Below are 26,215 nucleotides of genomic sequence, written 5' to 3' on the forward strand. Positions count from 1 at the left end.
TAGAGATTACAGTATGTAACATTGTTTCCAAGACCTCCTGTTTGAACAGACCATAGAAACCAAATAGGCCTATATGATGGTTAATTAACATAACTAACAACATGTTAATAATGATCTACAGACAACACTCAAATTTCAACTCACCTGATTGTTAGATGGTAAAATTCCAGGTGTGGTTTTTGTGAACTGTGGGTTGATTTTTGGTTGTGTTATTAAGGGGTTTGCCTTGTCAAGCTGTTACTCATAACCAGTCTAATATATATATAAATAAATATATATATATATATATTTTAGAACATATTAATTACAAAATAATGTTCATTTTAATTTATCAGTTATCAGCCATAACAATATTTACAATAAAATAAAAAGATAAATAATCGCTGACTTTTGTTTAGGTCAAATCTTTTTTTATATCGATGCATCAAGAAATATGCTATAATATTTATGCTACACTGAATGTACACCATATAGGCTACATGTTTTCACATATAAAAACTTAAGGACTTCTTTAAAGTCACATTGGATAAGAGTGTCTGCTAAACTATGTTTTCATCTATGATTCATTGATAAACAGAAGTGCTAAATGATGTGATTTTCTTACTTTATTTAACTACAAACAATTACAATTGAGTTGATTTGCATAAAGCAATTTTTTTTAGAACAAAAGGGAAAACAGTCATAACAAAAATTACTTTCTTGTGCTAAAAATAAAAGGGATATTAAAAGACAAATGGGAAATGCAGTGGATTCCTCTGAATGGGTCCCAGGGTATTGATAGAAGAACTCAACTGCTGATGAAACCAACCAGATCTAAGGCAAGGGAGGAAATGAGAACATGATTCTGGGTCTTTGAAATGCTCCAAAAACATTTTGATTTACATGAGTGATACACAGTCCAAGAATGAATCCCATAAAGTGCCAATAGTATACAATGGGACACATGAGCATGAAGTAAATTATATTGTACATAACTTCAATGGTGTGCGGTTCTGTTTTTGACTGGGTTCAAGTACAGGAAGTGTCATTTGGTATTTTAATATGCTTTTAAAAACTGAAAAACTCTCCCCAACCAAATCCCATCTGATAAATCTAGGATCACTTAAAAAGAGCCCTCATTGTCATCTGATCAAAACTTAGCTGGCCTTTTTTTTTTTTTACCAATCTTTGGTAGCACATAAAAAGACAAACTGGACCTATAAGATTCATGCGATTTAACTTTCCACATATAAAGCTGTCTATCTCCATTAAAATAGAGCCAGGTTTAAGCCTCACAGAGAATACTCCAGCTTGTAGTATCTATCTAAGTTGGAACTGAGGGGCATCTGGAACTCATTGGAGGAGATCTCCCTTGCCCTCCACTTGCAGCTTCCCACTGTCGTCCCTAAATCCCGTCTGAGAGCCGCCTTGGCAAGGCAACTCTCTGACCCAGCAGCTTAAGTCACTCCTCCTTGTAAAACGTTGGAATCGGCTCTTCGAAGGAGCACTCAGAAGCACACTTTAAATACTTTGAGAAGATTTAATATCAAGTCCATTATGGCCTTTCTGGAGCCTAGTAAATAGTCAATTAGTGGATAATTCTGATTCGATCCACATGCGGCCAGATCCGCTAGGGCGACCGGACAGCTTTGCATTCAGTGGGCCCCGCCAACACTCTTGGGATAAAAAAAGGGGGCGACTGAAATGGGAGGGGCACCACATGGAGCCCTTTTTGTGCATAACCTGCCCATTGCAGCAGGCATTAATTCTGTCAAGTCTAATGCGAAGTTGCTTTTTGCACTTTCAGTGACTTTGGAATAAAAACGAAATCATAATCCCTCAAGCTGGAGTTGTTTGTGGTCTTCCTGCATTGGAATGGAGGGGGGTTGACTGATCTTACACAAGAGGGTGGGCTTCAGGAGGAGGGCCAAATTGGGAGATTCAGCGGTCCAACTCAAGGCGGCATCCATTGATCAAAAGGTACATCTGGCCGACTCCAATAAAACATAAACCCAACTGTAGAAAATTGGGGTCCGACATTACTGAGTGGCTTTGGATAAAAGGACCAATAAAATTAATAATTGTATTATATACATACTGCGGATTAGAGTTTTCTAAAGAAATTGAGGGTGGATTAATCTTTTATCCATCGGATTAAATGGAGACCGGTGAGCCTGATGTATAGTGAACCGTGATGGCAGAAGAACACAGACAACAAACAAGCTAAAATTTGGGGCTAATTTTTATAAAAGGCTGTTTAACCAATTATAACAGTGTTTCGCAAAGTGAAAAATGTTGATCTGTATCCAAATACATACTTCACTGAAATACAAACATATAAAAACAGGATATGATGAAAACAAGATCATAAAAACTGTTGGGGTTGGATTTGAGGACTGCACATGCATAGACTTCACATTACCTCACTGTTGCATCACATTTGTCTAATGGTTTAGCATGTGAGCCTGTGCATGTGTAGTAAAGAGAAGAGCGAGTTCTGGATGGCAATTTAGCGTTTGAAAGCGTGATATGCTTTCGTGCACTTCATTACTCCACCTCTTCATTCTCAACAGAATTTTTGTTGGGTCTAGACAACCAATCAGCTGTTGATACGCCAAGGGCTGCCCCTTTCACAAGCCCCCAATCTTAACACAGCATCCTAGAGTGTGTGCACAAGAACAAGAGGAAATCAAGGAAGTGTTGCACAGAATAAACCAACCAGCGAGAGGGTTTTTGCAGCGTACACATGACCTATCAAGCGACCAATCAATGATTAAAGTAACCGAGTCCGCTAACCTCTGTATTTTATCTGCAGTAAAGCAACTGTACAGGTCAAAGGAAAGAGATCAAATTTTGCAGTCACATGACAACAATTAGGCAGTGTTTTTTTGGAGGACAAGGTGTAGCATTTGTTCTTGAGGGGACCTCCTCAAGTACATGGCATTTTAGTGATGAAATTGAGTTTACAACAGAGGATTCCTTCCTTCCACAAGTCTTTGACTCCCACATCAGCACTCCTTTAAAGGCATTAGTCATTTAAGGAAGTGGAAAACCAATTTGTTTAAGCTTGAGGCACTGTTTATGCTTACATCACTTGTACCAGTTCTGTTACTACAGCACATATTCAGTTTATTTGACCAAAATAACAAATGAATGAAGTCAAGACTTGACAGAAAAGACTCAACAGGGGCTGTCTAGAGTGGATAGTCCTTTGCTTTTAAGAATCGGGAGAGGTCTATTCAAATAGACAAGGTATTGTGTATAAGGAGGGGAGAATGGCTGCCAGTTTTCAGCCATCTAGAGTGCCAATCCCCTCTACTGGCTGAACACTGTTACTGCAGAACCATGGAGGTGTTAAGATAAATGAGGTTGATCATAATGTAATACCTGTTTCTGTGGCTAACATTCTTTTAAAGCTATTGGCTTTCCATAATAAACAAAACAATGAACAAGATGTTCAGTGCAAATGTAATGTTAAGTTTAAATGGATCCTTCACCCAAAATTGAACATTTCATCATCATTTACTCACCCTCATGTTGTTCAAACCGAAATACAAAAAAAGAAAAAAAATGTGTCATACAATGAAAAGTCAGTGGGATTCAATGTTGTCCCACTGACTTCCGTTGTATTGGTTTGGAACAACATGACGGTGAGTAAATAATGACAGAACAGGAGGACTGTGTCTTCCAGAATCATCTTTTGTCACTTTAATGTAGTTCCCATGAGAGTCTAGCAATCCCGCTCTGTGAGGGAAGATTTGGGATTAGCCTGGAAAAAGCAACTGCAAAGCCTCAGGCTAATTCATTTGTCCTCTTTAATACCCAATTGAGATGATCTGCCTCCCGAGACCTCACCTCCGGTTGATGCCTGCGCACAGATCAAGTGTTTAGTTTGACAAAAAACAAATACAGCTTACGGAATATCAGGCCACCAGTGACTGACAGAGCAGGCAGAGGGGATAAGACCATCGAAAAGTGATTACCTGGCAAAAGTAGGAGGAGGAGGAGCACAATACAACCTTGTTTGTCATTTTACACACTTTGCCAAGCAAAGCCTGTGATGCTAATTAGCCAGATACACCGGGCAAATAAAAATAAAACTAAAGCAGATTGGATTTGTGAGTCATCTGCCACGTCCACCTGTGGGCTTACTGGAAAACTCACAGGTTCAGGATATCACCATACTCAATCAGTTTTATCAACAAATCTAACTCATTAATGGAACAATGACTATGTTCTGGAATCTAAGTAGATGTAAAGTGCAAATAAAAATTATTCAGATAAACCATTATGAAAAAAAAAGCAATGTTCTTGTATTACATACACTAAACTAGCTAGTTTTTTTTTTTTTTTTTGAGAAACTCTTTTAGCTCAAAATTGCATTCTAACATTCTTTCAAAAACAACATAGAGAGTAGATGTCTCAATGCACAAAATTGATGAGATTAAGAGTGAGTTGAGCACAAACAATTTGAATTTGCCAAAGGACAAATGGACTTTCCAGGGGCCACTAACCAAAACCGATGCCAACTTGCGGCGCTGTAAGTGCCCTAAGCCCAAGATGGAAGGCAAACTAAAGGATTAAGGTCCTCAGTTAAGGCTCAAAGACTCTTTACAGGTGATTTGAAGCTCATCCTCGCTGGCTTACGTAAAGCTGTTCTGAGCTGATATAGCAACTTGGTCAGAACAGGTGTTTACTGCTTCAGGCTGACAAGATGAACTAAAAAGTGGGTCTGTGGAGTGGCTATACAGGAAAATGACATGCTCTAAAGGTCACAGGAAACATTCTTTTCTCTATCTCATTAAAACGAATGGAAGTGAAGCTAATAAAGTAAAGTTAAAGCAGTAATAATATTTCCACAATATGAACTTATTTCTCAAAGCCAGTGGTTTTTAAGCAGACTCCCTTACAGAGGTAAAGATTTCAAATACAGGTAACATTCAGAGGATAAGGGAAGCACACTATATTACAGCTGCATCAATGTTTCTACCTTTGACGAGCAGCCAAGCAAAACAGATAAAGTGGCAATTCAAAGAGACGCCTGCATTCAGACTCGGAATGAAGGGTGATGCACCTTTTACCTGTCATGCTTGGACACCACTGAAACACTGGAGGAATGGTGGGTATGCGAAGAACGCATGAAAGGTCACAAGATTTGTGTCAGGTCGTGCTGTCGTTGTCATGATCAGTGCCAGTGCACACATTATCTTTCTAATGCCCCTATATGGCTCAATAGGCCTCAACTTCAGTACTGTGGGTGGTTGTATATTAGTAGAAGGGCTACGCAAACAAAGCTGAAGAGGGTAAGACCACTCTAAATAAGTTTGAAAAGGCCTAAGAGAGCAGAAAAATGTTGTTTCTGTCTTAGACATGTTTATATCAAGTGCTATTCAGTTAATTATTTATTTCTTAAATTGCTTAACTGCTGCAGTTGCCCACATGTCTCCTAAAATCCCGCACTTCAATGAGCATAATTATAGTTTAAAGGAAAAATCCAAGTTCTCGCTCACTTAAAGAAAAACATCGACACACAAGAAGAACTTAACGTGCTGGGTAGATGAAGCGAATTATGATAATTTAGTGTCTAAAACAACATGGTTGGTTATAAGTGGTCTCAAATACTTCCTGATGGAAGCTTTTCCCCAATACATATAAAAATATAACTTTTTTTCTTGCTTAAGTAGTTTCTCAAAATACAGTACCTCTGAAGACTGTTAAGAAGTGTAAAACATCAGATGGCTGTATGAAAAGGCAAATATGCTGCAGGCAGTGGAATCAGCACTGAGAATGAGATGCCAGTTTACAGACTGTTCTCTGATGGCACAGATAACTGTCTGCCACCCAAGACAGCAAAGCTGATTACTTTGTAACAAACACAAAAAGACAGTCTGGATTCTGTTTCTGCAGCTGGTAGCTTTTCTTAGATGTTCTGGATGTTCAAAGCTATGTTAAAAACAAAAATCTTTTATTTTTTTAAAAGACAAAAATCAAAAAGATATTTGTACTGGGGCAGTAGGATCAGGTAACTAGCTAAAACAACAACAAAAAACAATCATGTTGTGGCTAATCAATAATTAGAGATTTCTAAGTCAGCACGTCATTCTAAATTAAAATGTGGAGGGAATGTTGGACTGACATACAAGTTATACATAAATGATTCAGTTTATTTAAAAATCAAGCTGTTCTATATTTAAAAATAAAATATTTAAAACATGAATATAAAAATAAAACTAATTATATATTTAAATAAAGTATTTGAAATAAAACTAAAATAAATATTATATATAAATATGCACATATGGTAAGGTATGGTAACACCTCAACTCAACTAAGAGTGATAAAACAATAAGCTTTTCATGGTTGATGTGTCATCAAATTTGACGTGTTGTACCAACATGCTTCCATATCTCATAGACATCTGACCTTTTGACAGGCTGTACAAAGCATGAAAAGACATTCCTCCCTACAGAAGAATGTTACTTTAGTAGCAAAATCAACCATGACACTTACTGCTGAAAGTGAAACTGAACTTCAATGTGTCAGTGCATTAGACACATCATCTAAGCTAAAGAAACGGCATTATGTCAATCCCTTGCATAAACTAATGACAAAGAAATCCAATTACACAACCTCGTCACCATTAATTAACAAAGAATCTTAGGACAAAGGAAATGAGACCCACTCAGGTCAAGCAAAAAACACTACAGAGTGAGAGTGACAGCAAGTAAAAAGGAATGCATACAGCATAATGACTCTCCTTGTTTTTTTGTTTTTTTCCACATGGTCTTTTGTTTTCAACTTTTCTTGTAAATTCCTGCTGGTTTGAACACAGCAGTTTGATAACTTCTTGCAGACATGCTGACTAAGTTTTTCCTCTTCAATTAGACACTGTTTCCATTTCACTAACCCAACTAACATGGAAAATATTGTTACATGCTGTATCCTCATCAAGGTCATGCAGTCGATTGTCAAAGAGGTCATATTCTAATTGACCTTTGTTTATGGTTCATGTCTATATCTTATTTTCCAGACAAATTGCAACAATGCAAGGCATGTCTGGTCAGGTACAGCGTGGTTTGGAATTTGACACAGATGGATATCGAGAACGACTGAGAATGTTACCCTTAAAATATCAAAACTTGATATTAGACCGGAATGGGGGTGCAGTCGGGTGACAAATATATTTGAGAAAATTATCTTTGGTGCATTACAACATAATCAATTCACAATCACTGGTTACAAAATTTCAAATCATGGCACAATGGCCCACAGTCCATATATTACTTAGTTAGTTAATTCCTCATCTCTTTAAACAGCATTATGAATGCACAGTGGTTGGTTGACACATTTTGCTTATTTGCATGGGCACGGCTGTGTCCATCTAAAAAAATGGAGAAATTGGCATCCATAAACCATCAGGTGAATTAACCAGTTAACATTGCTGAGTTCCAAAACAAGAAATCAAGGCTCACTAAAAAGTAGAGGTCATTGAAGGAAAGTCGTATACAGCAGTTTAATAATCAAACCACCATGAACAACATCCCCATGACAGACAAATGAACACTGCTGCTACGAAAAGATATCCGAGCTTATTTATCAAGTAAAACATAATAGCTCGAAACACTAAACACTCACGCCGGTTTCACACCGCACGCGTTAGCAGAGCGTCCAAATGTCCAAAAACAAACTTTTTGCCCGAACTACAAAAACAAGTTATATATATATATATATATATATATATATATATATATATATATATATATATATATATATATATATATATATTAGCCTATATGTTATATACATATTTTACTATATATTACTTATATTGGCATAAGAACAGATGTCTGCTGATATATATGTATATATATATATATATATATATATATATATATGTACACTCACCTAAAGGATTATTAGGAACACCATACTAATACTGTGTTTGACCCCCTTTCGCCTTCAGAACTGCCTTAATTCTACGTGGCATTGATTCAACAAGGTGCTGAAAGCATTCTTTAGAAATGTTGGCCCATAGTGATAGGATAGCATCTTGCAGTTGATGAAGATTTGTGGGATGCACATCGAGGGCACGAAGCTCCCGTTCCACCACATCCCAAAGATGCTCTATTGGGTTGAGATCTGGTGACTGTGGGGGCCATTTTAGTACAGTGAACTCATTGTCATGTTCAAGAAACCAATTTGAAATGATTCGAGCTTTGTGACATGGTGCATTATCCTGCTGGAAGTAGCCATCAGAGGATGGGTACATGGTGGTCATAAAGGGATGGATATGGTCAGAAACAATGCTCAGGTAGGCCGTGGCATTTAAACGATGCCCAATTGGCACTAAGGGGCCTAAAGTGTGCCAAGAAAACATCCCCCACACCATTACACCACCACCACCAGCCTGCACAGTGGTAACAAGGCATGATGGATCCATGTTCTCATTCTGTTTACGCCAAATTCTGACTCTACCATCTGAATGTCTCAACAGAAATCGAGACTCATCAGACCAGGCAACATTTTTCCAGTCTTCAACTGTCCAATTTTGGTGAGCTCGTGCAAATTGTAGCCTTTAAATTGCTTAAATCACCTTTCTTTCCCATTCTGACATTCAGTTTGGAGTTCAGGAGATTGTCTTGACCAGGACCACACCCCTAAATGCATTGAAGCAACTGCCATGTGATTGGTTGATTAGATAATTGCATTAATGAGAAATTGAACAGGTGTTCCTAATAATCCTTTAGGTGAGTGTATATATATATATATATATATATATATATATATATATGTATATATGTATATGTATATATATAATAAACAAAAGCACGGTGTCCCAGAGTGCAGTGCACCTGAAAAGACGACAATAATGGACGACACTCCAACAGCATAAAGTTATTTATGATCCACATAATGTGCTTTATAAAGACTTGCAGGCAAAGGAAAAAGCATGGGATGAAGTTGCAGTGGCTCTTAGTGCCGATGGCAAGTCATGTAAAAGTGTTTTTGACAACCTTTCCCTGGCCCACGAGCGAACAACTCAACTCAATATAGAAAGGTAAATAGAATAGACCAACGCTATCTCACGACCAATTCGTACGAATGATAAAAAGATGGCTAATTCGTACGAATTCGTACGACCTCACTCGTACGAATTTGTACGATTTGTCTAAACCCACGTGATGGGTAGGTTTAGGGGCGGGGTCAGGGGTAGGTCATTCGTATGAATTCATACGAATTGGCCAATTCGTAAAATATGTACGATTTTGCAAAAATCGTACTAATTCGTACGAGTGAGGTCGTATGAATTCGTACGAATTAGCCACTTTGTAAAATTTGTACGTTTTCCCGTGAGATCGGGTTGAATAGACAGATTAATATAGCACACATACAGCAAATAGCCTACATCTATGATGTGCATGAGTTTTTTTAACTTTTGTTTTTGTTTGTTTTTTGAGAATTTGCTTATTTACAATACGTCTCTATTAACAATGTTTATGGTGGGTAATGTTTGTAAATTAGATGTGTATCAGATATTTCAACAATCTTAAAGATTTCGTAAAGTTTCTCTCTTTTGCAGAACACTTTTCATGGAGATGAGTGCTAATATGTAATAAATATGCAGATAATATATAATAAGACATATAATTCAGGTATCAATTACCTATCAATATTTATTTATAAAAAAAATATATATACAAAATCTGTCAAAGTAGCCTACTTAGTTGACCACAACCTCAAAAACCTGTACACAAACCGCGGTTCAGCTGCGCACGACAAACGCTGCCAGTCTGAAAGCAAAACGCGCATGTGCTGCTCCCGCTGACCATACGCACTGCTTCTGCGCTGCCTCCGCTCTGCTAACGCGTGCAGTGTGAAACCGACGTCATACTTATATTTAAAGCTGCAGTGAAAATGTGTGAAAACAACAAAAATGCTTCACTTGTTCTTTTAGGTCATGTTCTCTAGGTCAGAGTGATTCGTTTATAAATTATCTAAAGGGCATGAACGAATCAGGTAAGTTGATCTATCCCCCAACTGACGCAACAGCTTGTCTCTTTCAATTCTTCATTCTCATCCGGATTGAACCAGCAAACATCCTTGTGTCACAAGAGTGAACTAGCACAAAGTGCAGGCTTAGTTGACATCCTGTCAGTGTCCTAAACATGCATGACAAACAATCTGTTCGTGCACGAAGATGATTGAAAAAGCATGTTGTGAACTCAAAGCACACACAAATCTATAAATAATAAATCCATCAGTGGTCAGTTTCAGCTTGTTGAAGCTTTTACCTTTGAGAACAAGAGCATGGAGGACAGTTATTACCAAAATACGAGGACAGGTATATGAACCAGAAATATTCCTGTAAAAACAATCATTTATAAATGAAAGCATCATGTAAGCTGCTGAAAATGGATGAATGACACTACGATGATATAAAAACTCGTAGTCCCTCTTCGTGAGAAAAAAGTATTAATAGTATTGTTAGTGACAGGCGGCAGTCTCTGCGATTAATCACTTATTCATATTTATCTTGTGCTTAATATCGAGAAGGAAATATTGACACAAAATTAACTGTTTATTAATGGTGTTATTCTAAATCAATCAATCAAATGTTGACCTGTAAAACACTCTTTTGGTGAAGCCTAAAAAGAATCTGACTAGATAGGCTTGGTGAAGCCTGTAGGAACATACACTTCTAGCCTCTCCCAAAACTCACAGCTATGCTCATGTCTCCCTGCTCCCCACCCTTGTTTGCTCTTTGGATTACTCTCATAGCTTCTGCCCCTATTGGTCTTTGTGCTGTGTGGTTGTTTATGCGCTGTGAGCACAGGAGTGAGAGAGCACACAACTCTTTTGTTCAAGTGACAGCATGTGTGAGAAGGAGAATCCTTGGGCTTTCTCTGTTCTTTAGCAGTAACACCCTCACTGCCATTAGCAATATGATTGCTAATATAAAACATCACTCTAAACTTTGCGTTTTAAAGTGGCTCAACAGTTAGTCAGGTAAATATTGACTGCCAGCAATTAAATTTTTGCTCATGAGAAAGATTAAGTGGAGCTATGAAGCTACAGGCTATTGTGCAGAGCGTAGCAGAGACATCCATGACATGGAGTTGCGTGACTCAAAACCTTTTTTTTTTTCTTTGTCATCAGAAAAACAATAACTGTTTGCTGTTGAAAATCAAAGACGAGCAAACATGCCTTACCGTGTGAACACTGCTCCTGATCTCACCTCTACTGTCACTAATAAACATACTGGGATGTTGAGGCTCGATTTTATTCCTCCAAAACATACTGTAAAAATGATTGTAATTTTCAAAAAGAAAAAAGATAGCAAAAGTGCTACAGTAAAAAACGAATAATTGATTAACTGTGAGTAAAGCTAAAACTTTACCATGCAGTGAACAATTTTATTGTCAATGTTTTAACATTGTATGTAATTTTAATGTAATTACAATATAATATTTAATACTTTACAGAAAAATACAAGTACTTTTACAGATAGTAACTGTTAAATGTATGTTTTTCTTGTAAAGTAAAATAATTGTTTTTAATTGCAAGTCACCTTAACATTAATGGTGAAAAAAGTACATAAAATGTATTAAATCAATTATGTATACTTGTACATAAATTTAAATATAAGTTTAATACACTGTAAAAAAGTAGTTACATTTAGAAAAGAAAAAAAGACAATTAACATACAAAATCATACATTTTAAATATATATTATATTATATTGTTAATGATTTAAGAAAACTAAGAAAATTATTAGTTTTAATATCATATTTTTTTTGTGTGTGTGTTTGTATTTAAACTTGTATTTTCTGCAATAGTAATCAGGATTAAAATACCAGGAGATGAATTTGGGCCTAAGAAGTTGTGCTGGTCTAGACATGGGCACTGAAGGATCTCTTTGTGCTGTCAAGATGATGTTAGCTAACACTTATAAAACAACAAGTCAAGCCCCCCTGGGAAACCATGTTGCTTTAGACACTCAATTAGTTTTGGGGGGTCAGCAATGTGTGCTCATAATCTTCCTTTACACACTTTAAAACTCCAAAATCCTCCCAAGTACGCCAGGCCACAATAGCTTGCTTTGGTACACAAAGCATTTTTGGTGAAAACTGCTAGGACAGACAAATGATTTGCCTAGTACAAAAGAGAGATATTTGCTTGTGTTTGCATTGCTGATTGGTGGAGGCTTCCAGAAGTTTGAACAGCCGGTACTCTATCAGATGAGACTCAGAAGCAGATGTCCTTGCACTATTTGAGAAGAAAATAGGCAAGCTTAAATATCATCCACTTAGAGATAAGTAAATCTTCGCACGGCTCTCCCAAATCGTAAAGAGGAAAGTTCATCTATTTGAATAAATATAAGGAGGTGTCCAGAAGTGTTAGTGAACAGCACCCCCTGTCTGCAATCAAATGAGATGTAAAATAATGGGGTGGGAAGACATTTACTGATGGGGAAAAGAATGACGGGTTGAAGTGAGCACGTCGGTGACACCTTGGCGTTCCCAAAGAGGAGGGTAATTAGAGATGGTGCAACGATCCGATCGGCAAACTCAGGGATGCACCGGCCCTCCTCCCTCCTCCACTGCACAATTGGACACATGACTGGAGATGCACAACGGGGGAGCTGAGGCCTCACGGGCAAAAAGTGGGTCACGAATGAAAGCCAATTAACAGACAATGATGGCACATTCAAATAAAGCACGTTAAAAATGAGGGGAATGGTTATATCTGGGTCATATGACTCGACGAAGATAGTGATGTAGCTCTATAAGCATCCGTCCAAACACGACAGGGTTAACAGCTTCAACCATATCTGTGTTAACCTTACGTACCTCCCAGTGCACTGGGAGTGTGTACTACATTCACACAGCTAGTGGAGACACCTCTAAAGCTCCCTTTGTCTCTGTCAATAATCCTGTTTGCCTTCTCATTATCCCAAGCTTTAACGCCTCCGACTCATTCCTAATTCTGCAAACGGCTTTCACAAATACATACAGTTAAGCAGTGCTGCAGGACATGGCAATTATCAACATGTTCTCTTTTCTAATAGCAGTCCCTTGTCTCTCCTGGCCTGAGCTAATAGCATAAACACATAGCAGGAGAGGATTGCGAGGTCTTCATCACATGATGACAGAATCGTTGTCGCACAACCCTTCTCGGGGCTTTAGGAGAGCCAAGGTCTTCAGCCAGCCCACAGCAAAGATGTCCGGCTGGTCATTACATACCAGCAGCACAGAGCCAGTGAGCTGCTATGAGGAGTTCAAAGGTTCAGGGGTATATGGTTGACATCACATCTTAAATTGATGACCATGTTTGAGATGATTGAGCAGAAAAGGAGACAATAAATGCCAGTTGAGCAGAACCTTATTTGCACATATTTGTGTCAAACAGAGACAGTTGTGCATCTTTGTTGTGACATGGTTAAAACCCTGCTTCAGTTAAAGATGTCTTCAACTGTCTAAGTGACTATGAAAGGCAGGGTAAGGATATTGTAAATCTATTCACATTAGCCAGACTGTGCTGGCAAAACAGCAATGCTGTGGAGCATACTGCCATCTACTGGCCTTCAATGAATGAATGATTGAATGTCCTAATAGATAAACAGGTAATTAAAAAAACCCTCTCCATATGAAATCTACATAATACATATAAATATAGATTTAAAATATTTAAAAAGTACCGTTTTAAAAGTAAATATTTAAATTATTATTTTTTAAACATATCCACACACACTTAAAGTTGCTTTTTTAAATTATTAATTAAAAATGTATATATATATAAAAATATATATACATTCACACACACACACAGACACACACACGTCAAATGTGTCGGTAATAATTTTTTACAAATAAATTTACATTTTTATTCAGCAAGGATGCATTAAGTTGATCAAAAGTCACAGTAAATACATTTCTAGTTTTACAAAAGATTTCTATTTCAAATGTTGTACTTTTGGACTTTCTATTCATTAAAACATAAAAAAAAATGTATCATGGTTTCCACAAAAATATCAAGCAGCACAACTGTTTCCAACATTGCTAATAACAAGAAATGTTTCTTGAACAACAAATCAGAATATTAGAATGAAATCATCTAGTAATGATGCTGAATTTAGCTTAGCCATCACTGGAGTAAATTACATTTTAAAAATAAATTAAAATATAAAACGGTTATTATGAATTGCATTAATATTGAACAATTGTTCAGTTTTTACTGTATTCTTGATTATTGTAAATAGATTCAGCCGTGGTCGTCATAAAATAAGTTTTGAACGGTAGTGTATATACATTTATGCAAATTGTATATATAATTGTAAATATAAAAATATACTATAGGTGCAAATCTGAAAACTATAGTTGAAAAGTCTTTCAAACACGCTTATTACAAATAGACAAACAGAAACTGAGTGGTTTGGTTTTCAGCAAACAAAAAAAGAAGAGGGAGATGCCGAGTATGAGAGCACCTCAATCTCTATAAACATAATTGATAACAAAGCTTATCACTGCACTTTCCTGTACTCTCAGAAACAATGCTTTGTTGGGTGTGATTGCAAAGTCAAAGAGAAAGCAAACACAGGTCCTAGTGAGAATAGGCGGCCACAATACATCAGAGCAGCTCTTTAATGTAACACCTGCTGTCCAGGTCTGCAAGTCATTGTGCCCCTAACAAGGCACTCGGGGGCATAAAAGTACAGTGCTCCCTGGTCGCTTTTGTGGCCAGCTATGACTGTGTTTGCTTTCGAGGTGTTCTCCTGGTGCGACAGCGATGCTCTCATTGTCAGAAAGCCCATGGGCTTTGTGCGCTGACACGCAGAGGAAGGGAGGGGAGCTGCAGATGCGTGAGTGTGTCTGGACCTCGGCCAGTGGAGCTTCTCAACAGCGAGAGGCACCTGTGCCGACACCTCCCCTTGTTATTTTACATAAGTAATCCCTCGCTTGCTAAAGCACACAAACTTCTGAGCACGGATCCTTTCACCGCATTAGTGTCTTTCATCCTTTTGGAAAATGACAACATTGACTTGTTTTCAGTTTCTAAGGTATCACCTCTTTTGTTGTTGCAAAGATTCTAGCTTGGGGCTGTTCTGACACCATCTTGTTTTTTTGGGTGTGATTCCTGGTATAAGCCGGAAGATATTGAATTAAAAGTGATGGTATTTTATCTTTTTGACTTTGGAGGTCACACCTGTTTCTGGTCAACTTCGATTTTACTGAGAGGAAATGTAACTGGCTAACAACTTCTATAACACTACAGGTGACATTAGTTAATGCATTAAGCATCATGAACTAACGATAGACACTACTTATAAAGCTTATTCATTTTGTGAATGTTAATCTACACATAATACATTTTTTATATTTAATTTTGTATAAATTAACATTAAACAAATTATTATTACAATGGAAAACAAGCAATGGCTTACATGCCAATACACACACACACACACACACACACACACACACACACACACACACACACACACACACACACACACACACACACACACACACACACACACACACACACACACACACACACACACACACACAAAGACAAATGTATTTAATATTAGTCTAGATTAATAAATGCTTAAAAAATTGTTATACAATGAATCAACTAAAGTTAACAAACTGAAGGCAAAGTCAACTTTTGAATTATTAACTGAAGCAAAGTATTCGGTATTGATAATTTAAAACAAAACAAAACACTTATTAATTTAGTATTAGCTAGATTAATAAATGCTTGAAAAGGATTGTTACCTGCACGTTATCTAATGAATAACTTCACTGTAAAATGTTACCAGTTATTCAGGCAAAGATAATGTCTAAATTAATTGCAGCAGAAAGAAGCATAGAAAGAAGACAAAATAAGTCACAAGACATGGTTCAATGAAGTTGTAAAGATAAAAGTCAACTAACTACTCAGCAAAAAAGCACTTCGAATTCTTGCTGAAAGCCATTCTTTACACAGCCGCGCTTCCGATGACAATTCATTAGTTCTTCACAACTCATTCTATCTTTGTTGTACTGAATCCTTTGAAAATCCTTAAGACATTTAGCACTGTTGGCTTGTGTCCACATGCTAAACTCCCATCTCTGAAAGGCCTTAAACCAGTTTCATCCATTTGAAAATGAACACTACCGATCTTGGGTCGTGCCGAGCTGGATTAAAGGCAACAGGAATAAAAGTGCTCAAAAGAGGCTAAATAAACAGTTGCCTTTCTCATGATGCTTATGCACCGTGTAATGATGAGTCAGGGCAAGTGTTGAGTGTTGTGAAAGTGTGCATACATAATTCACCCACCCCTGTCTCTTACACAGTCTGTCTGTCAACACACGGAGTGCCTCTGCTGTTTGGCTGCCACTTTTAAAGGCCTCTGAAGTCGCCTCTAGACAGAGGCACGAAGGGGAAGGGTGCGCCTTAGTATGTGTGTCTGTGTATAAATCCTGCATCGGAGCTGTCTCTGCCTGCACATTAGGGCAGATGTCTGTCAGCAGAGTTCATTTGCTTAAACAAACCGCCGTGGCACTCCACATGTGGCCCCCATTCATTAGCGTGGCACTTGAAACCCTGCGTGTTTTGACACACTGTGTCTCAGAGCTTCCAATATTTACACAACCACAGACCACCTACATTCTAGCGAGGCACACAAATGCGCTAACAGGCGCGCATACGCACTTCTAAAGCATTCAATTTTCACTTTGGTTTCCTTCACTCATTTGCAAGGTCTGAGAGAGGAGGAGCCGGGCATTCTCTCACAGCCAGGAGATTCTTTTTTTCATTTTTTTTTTTTCACACAAACCTTTACAAACAGATGTAGCATCCATCATTCTGGGGGCTGGCAGCTGGATTTAACAGACGATTGATTGGTTTCTATGATGAAATCGCTATCGACTTGTTAAGAACATGCTTACTGTTTACTTAGTTATGGTGCTCTGGCACATTGCATATGTCAAAATAAAAACCCTGTGGAAAAGTCATGTAAATTAATTAAACGTATTACTTATGCCTTATATGCGGACAATGTAGGGAGAGACTCTGGCAATTCAATTAATATTATTACATATCACTTTACATTACTTAATGCATCCCGTATGATGACCTAACATTTATTAAAGCATTTATTAGTCTAGTTTAAGGTTAATTTATAAATTAATTAGTGTTCTTTGTTAATAATACATTGTTAATAAACCCCTTAAAATGTTACAAATATATTCATGTATTCAAATTAACATTAACCAGGGTTATTAAATGATGTAAAAAAATACTGTTCATTGTTATATCACATTAATTATTGCATTAACTAATGCTAACGTATATAACCTATTTGTGCAGTGCTAACATTATTATAAAGTAGTAATTATTAGTACTGAAAATGACCTGCATTCCATCCAACCCCACATAAAATAAAATACAAATAAATAATGCAATAATAATGAATATAGTAGTATAACAATCAAGATATTTCTTATAGATATTTGTAAATCGCCCGTCCAACAACTGTTTTGTTTTTTATGTCTTAAAAGACAGAAAGAAAAAAACATGACTTGGAAAAACCTGAATAAATGAGGTAACCTTATTTTAAAAGTACGATTTCTAGATGTGGAAAAGTCATGTAAATGTATTAAACTTACTTATTACTTATGCCTCATAGTTTCCTAACTTAAGACTGTGAAATGTATTAAAGATTCCAGTAGCATCCAAATGTATTGGTAAGTCTGTATCAGATTAGTCAAAATATTTAACAAAAAAGATAGAGGTAATATGTAGATATGGGTGTTCAAATAAGGTAGAAGCCTGTGAAAGTCACATATGCATAAAGCTATTTGGCAGTTAAACTAGAAATTCTCTGAAAGGTCATGTTTTGTTGTGTGTTTGTCTTACTGTACTCCAGAATCATAGTACACTGGCAACTTACACTGAAAAATGCCTGCATTGCCCTACCAACAAGACAAATAATAAAGGACCGGTATTTTAAAAAAAAAGTCCAAACAAAAATAAATGTACACACACAGTGGAGTATGAGGGAAAGAACAAGGGCCTAAATTCAATTCAATTTATGACCTGCATCGATATCACACAAAATAGCTTGTCTGCAGCATTTAGACGACAGCAAATCACTAACAGCATGGAGCATCTACCAACAAGGCATTGAGTCAGTGATTTACCTTTAAACTCAGCAAGGAAATCACATATTGCTCCTTAACATTCTTTGGTGAGGTAGGAGACAGACCTTCAAGAGCATGGTTATTTAGCACCCTGGGCAGGAAGGAGTGCTCTCTCCTCCAATAGGAGCCAATGCTGGGTCTTATAGCATGGCATGAAGAACGCCAAGGCTCATAGCTCAGGTAATCCCCGCTATGATCAGCACCGAGGAGACAGTTCTCCCAGAGTAGTGAACTTCACAAGCTTTCCACCTAGCCTACAGCGAAATCAAAAACACATGGTGGAATCAGACAACTTTATAGGCACCTACATCACAAATCAAGGGGAATGTGAGGTAATATATGAGCAGTCTAGCAATACCACAGCAGAACAGGACAATGAGAGGCTGTTATCCATTGTCTGGCTGATTTGCTGTTGTATGTGGCTCTTTACCAGACAGTGCTTTTACCTGAACCATGCAGAAAGAATTAAAATAAGTCTCTGTTAAATCTAAGCAATGGTCTGTCTGCCTATTGGGAATCAGTTAGTTCCAAAAGGGTTTAAAACACAGTGACTAGAGAAGAAAAAGTACATATAAAGTCTAGAAACATGCTACATTTGTAGAGCTGATTTACAGAACTCTCTTAGGCCTCGTTTACACCTGGCTTAAGATGCGTTTTGGTCGATTGGATCACAAGTAGACGAGGGAGACACATATCCGTTTACACCTGATCTTTTAATCTGTCTCTTTTGTCCACTTTCAACAACTTCTGTCCTGATTTCTTTGAGGGGAGGGTCTATGGACGGGTAAATGTATGTTTTTTTCAGATATTTTGATCTAATAGACAAAATAACTTGCGCATTTCACATATGAACGTGCCCGGAGATGATGGAAAACATATGAGAGCAGCAGCTTTCGTTTCTGTTTGATAGCCACAAGAACTTGAACATGGTGAGTGCGTGTCTCAGGGTCTTCAGCCGACAAAGTTTAAATTCCGTCTGGCTAGTGCGCTTCCCATAATGTTTACACAAGTCAGTAGACGAAGAGTAGGCGGTCAATTGTGGCTGTTCGAATGCCTTCGACCACATGAGCATTTGCACTACGAAAGCAATCCTTTTGAATGCGTTTTCGACTACCTCAGGAAGTGGTCGAAAGTGGACAAACTAAAACGATTTAGATCCCATTTACACCTGTATTCAGCATCGTCCACTTGTTATCCGATCGACCAAAACGCATCTTAATACCAGTTGTAAACAGGGCATTACTGACACACTGACAGGCTGGAGTCCAAATACCCCCCTCTCCCCCACCCCCAGAAGAAGGCTGCCTGGTTCAATATAAGGTCCATTTCTATTAAAAAAGTCAATTTTATTGATTCACTGATGTGTTTCAACAGCAATGTTTAACTGTATTAATAAAACAACTCATGATTGCTCTCTCATAATTAAGAAATCAATTTCCTACCAAATGGAAATGACAATAGGGAGTTACCAAATTAGTCCCAAGTCTTTGATTGATTAAACTAATGGCCACTCCAGCACTAAAATAAAACTACATGAAAGAGCCATTCATTAGTCGACAAACCTTCAGATACACTAGGAAATAACAAGCCTTAGAAATATGCACTGGAAATATGATTTGCCTATAAAAAAAAAAGATATGAACCACAATTTTTTTTTATAATAAATAAAAATAATATACACAAAAGTGCAAAATGTATCTGTCAAGTTGGCAACAAAAGAATAGAAACTAATACTTTTGATATTTAGACTATAACACATCAGGTTAAACTCAGTCACCTAACTGACAAGTGGCCTCTATGATTTAACAGATTACAGAAAAAAAGAAGAAAAAAAAACCTTTTAAAGGCTTTAAGTAAACAACAGAGGATGAACCATAACAAAGAATGTCTATACTCAGATCAGTCTACTTATCAAACTGTTAATTCAGATTAAGCGTTTAATTCTGAATAAACCTCTGAAAGAAATCCGGGTTTATTGTTCAAGGGGCTCCAAAACTATAACCCAAGCCAAGATTTGACAGCTGTGTCTGCAGACAGATTGAGGGGGAGATGTTTAGGATCTAAGATGATCAGAACCGGCCAACAGCGCCTTCAGAGCTTCAGACTTGAAGATTAAATGTTGGAAACAACACATGTAATGAAAAATCTGAATGAAACGATTTTATAACTTGCGCCCATTCTTAAAACAAACATTTATAGTAATTTTAACTGTTATAGTTTTAAAGACCAAAGACGTGAGGCGTGTTAGACTAGCTGTTCATGTGTTCCTTAATACCTTTGTCTGCTCATCAGCCAATTATTGTCAGAGATTATGGGTCTAAACCTCTAACAGAGCCTCTACAGCCCATAAGGGTTTTTATTCTGAATCTGGGCTGTAAAAACTGGCATCCAAGCCAGCACAAGATGGTAACATGACAGACAGATTAACCAAAATGAGGATTAGCTATCCATTACATTATAGATTGCTCCTCACCTACCTAGTCGCATCGCCAAAAAAACCCGGATTAATCAAGACTGGTGCAGACTGTTGCCGCAGCAACAAAACATTCAGTGACTAGGCAACCGCCTGTCCACAAGCCACTGCTAGTTAAAGCACCCAAACCCAAAACACAAGCAGTTATAACATCACCCCACCCTCCGTCCCTAACAATGCTATCACAGCTTCCTTTGCTGTGCAATGCGATGCCTTGGGTACACGCTGCCTCAAATACAGCACAAAACCTTTGAATTCATGTCCAGTTCATTGTGTTTACCTTTTCATATCCAAGAGTACTGCTCATATTAAAGACCAAAACAAGGTGAGTCAAAGATGGATGATCGTGAGGGAAAAAACAAATCTTGTTCAGATAAATCTTATTACATTATTCTGTAATTCACGAAGGCACTGAGACATACAAAAACATCAGCATAACTTAAAATATATTAAGTTAAAGTTTAAAACAAAATCCTAAAGCCCCACTAAAATATAAAAAAACTGATTTTTTAAATATACAACATTAAAAAAGCTTAGTCATTTTGCAAATAAACGAAGCAATGTTTTCTTTTGTTTCATCCAAAAAGCAGTGAAGTGAAAAGCTCTGCTCTGAATGATCACATTTTATACTCTGTGAAGCGTGATCATTTCCTCTCATGAGACAAAATGATCCAGTTTAATTACAAATATAACGTTAACCTCCGTAATGGGGTCAAGGTCTGTCAACCTTCCTCCTCCACATTAAAAAACACCAAACTACGCCATGTGTGCCAAGCTCCCTACAGGCTGTGAATAATGGCCAATTATTTAATGTGCCCTCAACGTCCTCGGCCATTATGAACTAAAGTTTGAACGGCGTTGAGAGGTAATGGCTGAGGCTAACACCTTTGAGAACTGTCAAGCTCTGCTCTAAGGCAAAGACAAAAGGCCAAGAAGAAGAAAAAAATATGGGCCAGCGGTATCAGAACAGCAGTGATTACATTGCCAGCAGCAGATGAAACCTCCATTATACACCAACGGGAGATGTGATTTACATGGTGGAATGGTGGCCGTGAGAATGATGGGATGTCACCTCTGGGGAGTGTGTCGGCCCCATGCTACAGTGTATATGGCCCAGATGGAGGTCAGGCCAGAAGGGTGGAAGATTTGTCAAGTTGAGCAGGGGACAGGAGGGTGACGAGAGCCGACTGCAGCATAAGTTTAAAGCAGGTGGTGGGCTGTGATGAAAATGGCTCAAGGACATATTCCACACGTGCAGCAACTTTTACTTACATTAAACAAGCAAAACTAGCAGTCTCAAGTGTGTTTTTAAAGTGTAACGGAAGTTGCATCAACAGCACAAGGTGACACTTAAATTTATTTCAAGTTAAAATATACTTACCTAAAATATACTTAAAAATAGGGCTGTACAATATATTGTGCCATAATGGATATTGGCTGAAATTAGATTTTTTTATTTTTATTATCTTCATCATTATCAGCTATTTTTACATTTAGATTTCCTTTGCTTTCACCTAATGCTCACTTAAAAAACACAAATAATGGAATAACACTATTAAATGTTAATTTTAAGCAAATCTCAAGGTGAATATTCATTTTCATACTGTACATCAAAGTTAGCATTAGAGTGAAATTTTTTATTGTTTAATTTCTAATTGAAGACAAAATAGTATAGAATTTATACGTAATTGTCTATAAACAAAAATAGTTTTTGACTCTTATGCTTATCAAGGCTGCATTTTTCCCAAAAACACATTTAAAACTTAAAAAAGAAAAAAAGAAGATGTTATATATACACTACCGTTCAAAAGTTTGGGGTCAGTTAGATTTTATGTTTTTAAAAGAAGTATCTTCTGCTCGCCAAGGTTGCATTTATTAAAAAAAATTAAAAAATAATAATATTGTGAAAAATTATGACAATTTAAAATGACTGTTTTCTATTTTAATATATTTTTAACTAGTTTATTCCTGTGATCAAAGCTGAATTTTCAGCATCATTACTCCAGTCTTCAGTGTCACATGATCCTTCAGAAATCATTCTAATATGATGATTTGTTGCTCAAGAAACATTCATTATTATCAATGTTGAAAACAGTTGTGTAATTTTTTCCCCCCAAAATTCTTTGATGAATAGAAAGTTCAGCATTTATTTAAAATAGAATATTTTCTAACATTATAAATGTCTTTACTGTAACTTTTGATCAGTTTAACTCATCCTTGATGAATAAAAGTATTGATTTATTTTATTTATTATATATATATATATATATGAATTTAATAAAACTGTTAATATATTTTACGATATAATTTATTTCTGTGATGGCAAAGCTGAATTTTCAGCATCATTACTCCAGTCTTTCCTTCAAAAATCATTCTAATATACTGATTTGGTGCTAAAAATTTTGTTAATATTAATATTCCACACACATCTGAATTATTGAAAAATGTAAAAATAAAAGTGTTTTGACACTTAAATATTGTCCTGAGTTAATGGGTCATCCGAGTCCAGACACACCATACACATTAAAAAACAATGCCTACTAACTGCAGACTTTGTGGATCAATAAACTTATGTTCATGTGTACGGACGGGTGCAGCCTATAATAGCCTAATAATAACACCACCAATAAGCCCTTCTTGTATGGTTTTGATCAATATTTCACAGAGTATGAATTGATTTACTCAATTATTGGACAAGATCTCTAATAGAAAAACCCAATGAAGTTATAATGACATTTTAAGTTCCTTTCCATGGCTTCCTTTTTGTGTCTAAGTACCTGTCTGGTTCTGGTTTAATTAAGGCTCAAGGACTTCCAATCAATAAGGATTTTTTCCCAGTTTGAAGAATTCCATCCATATGGCGTCATACAAGAGCACGGTGGACATTTATGCATGTACTGGGTTCACAAAAACATGAAAAACAGAGAAAAGGACTGTGCATTCGTCTTTGAGCTTTCACCTGAAATAACCACACAAATAAGTGCTAGCCTGTTGTTCTATATTGACTGGGTGTCAGCAAATCAGTTACAAGTTAATCTTTCAGAGATTGTTTGGTCAGATTTTTTTCTTAGTGACGCTGAGGATCTCAGTATAAATGGATCATAAAAAGAAAAACAAAATGATTTTTTTTTCTATTGTACAAAACTTAATTACGTGAGACATGGAAACATTGAATATTTCGTTTTTTTGCCAGAAAAGTAAGAGCAAATTATTCGACAGTCTGAAAGACCTTGCAGGGTCAAAATGCATCATTATGGCCCATCTACCTTTCCGTCAGGTAAATAGGACTGCACTGATCAACTCAGGACAAAAAGGATAGTAGTTCTTTACACAAGTAGCAGCAAAGACCACACCCAATGGGACACTAAAGGTGTGTCACACTTGGATGTGGTTATCTCAGAATATTTTTTTTTTACTGGTTTGAAGCCAGTAAGACTTCTTTCTTTTGCTTTTGAAAGGAATTCATATTTTATTCAGTAAGAACGCATTGTTCAAGAGTGACGAGAACAATTTTTACATTGCTACAAAAAATATCAATTGAAAAAAAAAAAAGCTATTCTTTGGAACTTTTCTTGACAAAAAATAAAATAATTAAATGTATCACTATTTCAACAAAAATATTAAGCAGCACAATTGTTTTCAACATTGATGATAATACAAAATGTTTCTTGAGTACCAAATTCCCAAAGAATCATGTGACACTTGAAGACTGGAGTAATGATGCTGAAATCAGCTTTGCCATCACTGAAGTGGAGTGTTATGTTTTGGCAATAGTCATCATACCATAATTCCCCGTACCTTGGTCAAAGGACTCCAGTTCAAGTTCATTCACAAAGACAGATGTACTGGATAACCACTGGAAGAGAAAGGCTCCATGTCACAGAAGGAAAATTCAACCACTGAGAATCCACTGCACAATGCCAATATTTGGCTAACCTCTTGTGTTTGAGAATGTCTGTTCTCATGTGCCATTTTTGGCTTCTTTGGCTGTCTGTTCTTCCTTAAATATGATCTCTGAACTTTGATACCTGTTCATAGAAACAATGCTAAATATTAAGAAATGAATTAGTACATAGAATTTAAAGACATACAGGCAGATTTTCCTACCTGTTTGGGTCTCTAAGTTGTCATTCTGCACCTCTACAGACGTAGGAGGCAAAGGTTTGACTGTTATACAAGTTCCAGCTTCACTAGTTCTTCTCTCCCTCTCTAACCTCTCTGCAGATGAGACCTCTGATGCCCCATGATGCCCCAAGGGTCTCTGGGTTGGGTGTCTGACTGAATCTCTTCGTTTGGCTCCGTGTAGTGGCACTGCAATGGCATTTGTTCTGGCATGGGTGAATTGGTTATGGAGGACTACACTTTGTGCACCGCTACCATTTTCCTGTCCAAAACCCTCAGCTTCTCTTAATATCTGCTGGCTACCTGCATGTGTGTGCTTTGTCTCCTTTCTATTCAGGATATGGCCTCTCATTTTTTGGATTAGCTCTGGTTTGAGCGAGGTTGGAGGTCTTGAACTAGTTTTGTGTGGATTTTGAGCTTGCCACTTCACTGACACTCTCTCCCTGATCCTTGCGTCTGAACTTTGACCTGCTGAATTCAAGCACATGCACCTTCAGAATGAGCATTGAGAAAATCATAATGCCTGAACACAATAATGCTTAAAACAGTGGAAAAAGCTTTCTTGTAGAGCATTGCTCTGATTAAAATAAACATTCAACTGATTGTGGACAGAGAAGGGCTGATTTAGGCTAATTCAATTAAATGTATTAGTTTAATAAAGGGCTAGCTGGGGCAGGGTCCAACTGTTTCGCAGTCTTGCGTGGCTGCAGACAGCTTATTAGGACGTCTTGATCTACACACATTCTCACTCCTTAGCCTTTAGCATCCTTATTCAGATTGATACTAATGGGTCGGTCTCAGCCCGCCATGCAATTACAATAACGAACTGGCTGCCTCCGCACAGGCCAGATGAAGAGGGATGAGCTTTAATAAAATTTCTTCTACGGCCCCCACATTAACGGTGTTGCTGTTTAAGCCCCTCTAACGAGACAAATCTTGTCAGGCTGATGGGGGTTAATTTGCCCCCACATCCCCCAACCCCAATTCCTAACTGCGCAAAGTCTCAAAAAAAATCTAATTTAATATGTTCCTTGGAACGTAATGTGAGGGATAACATATTCTAGTGTTCAATGTAAGTTTATCACAGTAAGAGTACTGGAATATTCCAGCCAGTAACAACACCTTTCAAAAACAACATCTATAAATGCATTATTCTTCTGTTGTGAATGTATGTGGAACAAATACTAACCACATACAGTCCTACTTACGAATTTAAATGCTAAGAAATCCATTTCTAGCTCTAACAGACAGACAGAATTATGATACTAATTGTATTATAAATGTATGCTTGTCCAATTGGTTACTGTCAAATTTTCAACAATTTTTCCATTCGATTTTAAAATAAATAAACAAACAAAAAATGTTTGGAAAATGTAAATATACAATACAATATAAAATGTTTAATAATAATAATAATAGCAAGAATATTAACAATAATAATAACTTATTCATT

At 37.0% G+C, this 26,215-nt stretch overlaps 1 long non-coding RNA gene across 2 annotated transcripts; it reads right to left on the reverse strand.

Moving 5' to 3' along the window:
- Positions 1 to 606: 606 nt before the first annotated feature.
- On the reverse strand, positions 607 to 26,133 carry LOC309506831. Of its 2 annotated transcripts, XR_014208944.1 has the most exons (4): positions 24,748 to 26,133; positions 24,577 to 24,668; positions 24,439 to 24,496; positions 607 to 813 (listed from the first exon to the last, which is right to left on the reverse strand). It is a non-coding gene; the product is annotated as an uncharacterized lncRNA (long non-coding RNA). The 2 variants fall into 2 exon arrangements; XR_014208945.1 differs by having other exon boundaries at positions 24,577 to 26,133.
- Positions 26,134 to 26,215: the final 82 nt, after the last annotated feature.

The sequence above is a fragment of the Leuciscus leuciscus genome (assembly GCF_965113295.1).
Source record: "Leuciscus leuciscus genome assembly, chromosome: 9".
Lineage (NCBI taxonomy): Eukaryota > Metazoa > Chordata > Actinopteri > Cypriniformes > Leuciscidae > Leuciscus > Leuciscus leuciscus.